The 1,855-nt window shown below is 43.5% G+C and overlaps 1 long non-coding RNA gene across 1 annotated transcript in view; it reads right to left on the minus strand.

Moving 5' to 3' along the window:
• LOC122552436 overlaps positions 1 to 1,855 on the minus strand; it is a 15,385-nt gene continuing 13,530 nt past the window's right edge. Inside the window, exons 2-3 of the long non-coding RNA XR_006312398.1 lie at positions 148 to 224; positions 1 to 53 (exon numbers count right to left, since the gene is read on the minus strand). This is a non-coding gene — a long non-coding RNA (uncharacterized LOC122552436). The remainder of the gene's footprint in view (positions 54 to 147; positions 225 to 1,855) is intronic.

Raw genomic sequence — 1,855 nt, forward strand, 5'->3', positions numbered from 1 at the left:
GTTGAAACACACTGTCCTCACTACTGCTCCCTGCTCCACTGTGGGATGAGAACCTGAGATGAGGTTGAGAAGCAGAGCAGACTGTAACCATCATGAGTATTGTTGAACATCAAATGTAAAATATGATTTAATACAATCTGAAAGTACCATTTAACCAGCCTGAGGCATGTGTGGAGCAATGATTCTTTGGGACAATGGTCTCAGGTATCCTCAACTTTTCATTGCTGAAAGAACAATCACAGAATTGGTAACTTTACGGAGACAAAAAGGACAAGAACAATCCACGCGGGCAACACTCAACAGATCGGGCAGCATTTCTAGGAGAGAGAGAGAGAGAGAGAGACAGAGAGACAGAGAGAGAGAGAGAGAGACAGAGAGAGAGACAGAGAGAGAGACAGAGAGAAAGAGACAGAGAGAGAGACAGACAGACAGAGACAGAGAGAGACAGAGACAGAGACAGAGACAGAGACAGAGACAGAGAGAGAGAGAGACAGAGACAGATAGAGAGACAGGCAGGCAGACAGACAGAGTGTTTGCTTCATGTCGTGATGGCCCTTCAGCAGGGTTGAAGATTTATCACAAAACCAAATATTGATTCTCTTCCCTTGTCTCCACAGGGAGGTGCTTGACCTGCTGAGTAATTTCAGCATGCTTTCCGTTTTTATTGCAGGTTTTCAGCGCCTGCATTTGCTAACTGATAGAAAGAATAACGAACCCCAGGCTCATTCCACTGATGTTGAGATATCCGAGAAGACTTCTCCCTCTCTGTCTGCATTCTATGTTCACTTCACTCCCAAAGGCTTGGAGAGTGGCAAACAAGTTTATTCAGGAAAGGTTGTGCTGATATTAACCAAGGATTCATTGACACTAACCAAAATGAAATAAAGAATGAGAACATGTGAAGTTCACTTGAAACTCATGAAGTCAATGGTTAGATGATTAGAAAAGTCATTGGTCTTAATGTGTTTCTGCATCTGTTTGGATTAAGTGCTGTATCTCAAATAAAAAGGAACTAAACTGTCACATTTGAAAGGCATTTGAGGGACAACGTTTTCACACAGAGGGTGGTGCGTGTATGGAATGAGAGGAAGAAGATGAGGTGATTACAGCTCTGAAAAGCTGGAGTCTTGGTTTAAAACAGACACAGTGAATTTGATGTAACATGGAGTATTTATCAGCTAAAGCAGTGCTTGATCATAGAACTGTGTGGTTGATTGACATAAAGGTGGCAACATGAACAAGCTAAAACTGAGGTCAACATTCAGTAAAACTCAAAAGGTGTGCCTTTTCCCAAGGAGAAACAAGGAACCCTCATAAGTAATTGATCAAATAAGGAATGCTGGATCATAGGCTTATGATATTAGCCAATAGTCAAACTGATCAAATGTCTGTACACTGGACAGCAGCAATGCTTGTCCACACAATTTTGCTAGAGCAGAGAAAGGGTATAATAAAGTTTATCTCAGAGTGATAGTGTTACAACACGGGGTAAACCCTCCTGCTTAATTTAAACCAACAACACAGAAAAGATTTATCCCGTGCAGTAATCTGTGAAAATTCAAGTGGCCAAGGCCTATTTAAAGTAGAGCTGAAATTGTGTTGCTGGAAAAGCGCAGCAGGTCAGGCAGCATCCAAGGAACAGGAGAATCAACGTTTCGGGCATGAGCCCTTCTTCAGGAATGAGGAAAGTGTGTCCAGCAGGCTAAGATAAAAGGTAGGGAGGAGGGACTTGGGGGAGGGGCGTTGGAAATGCGATAGGTGGAAGGAGGTCAAGGTGAGGGTGATAGGGCAGAGTGGGTGGGGGCGGAGAGGTCAGGAAGAAGATTGCAGGTTAGGAAGGCAGTGCTGAGTTCGA

Source organism: Chiloscyllium plagiosum, chromosome 8 (genome assembly GCF_004010195.1).
Source record: "Chiloscyllium plagiosum isolate BGI_BamShark_2017 chromosome 8, ASM401019v2, whole genome shotgun sequence".
NCBI classification, from domain to species: Eukaryota; Metazoa; Chordata; class Chondrichthyes; order Orectolobiformes; family Hemiscylliidae; genus Chiloscyllium; species Chiloscyllium plagiosum.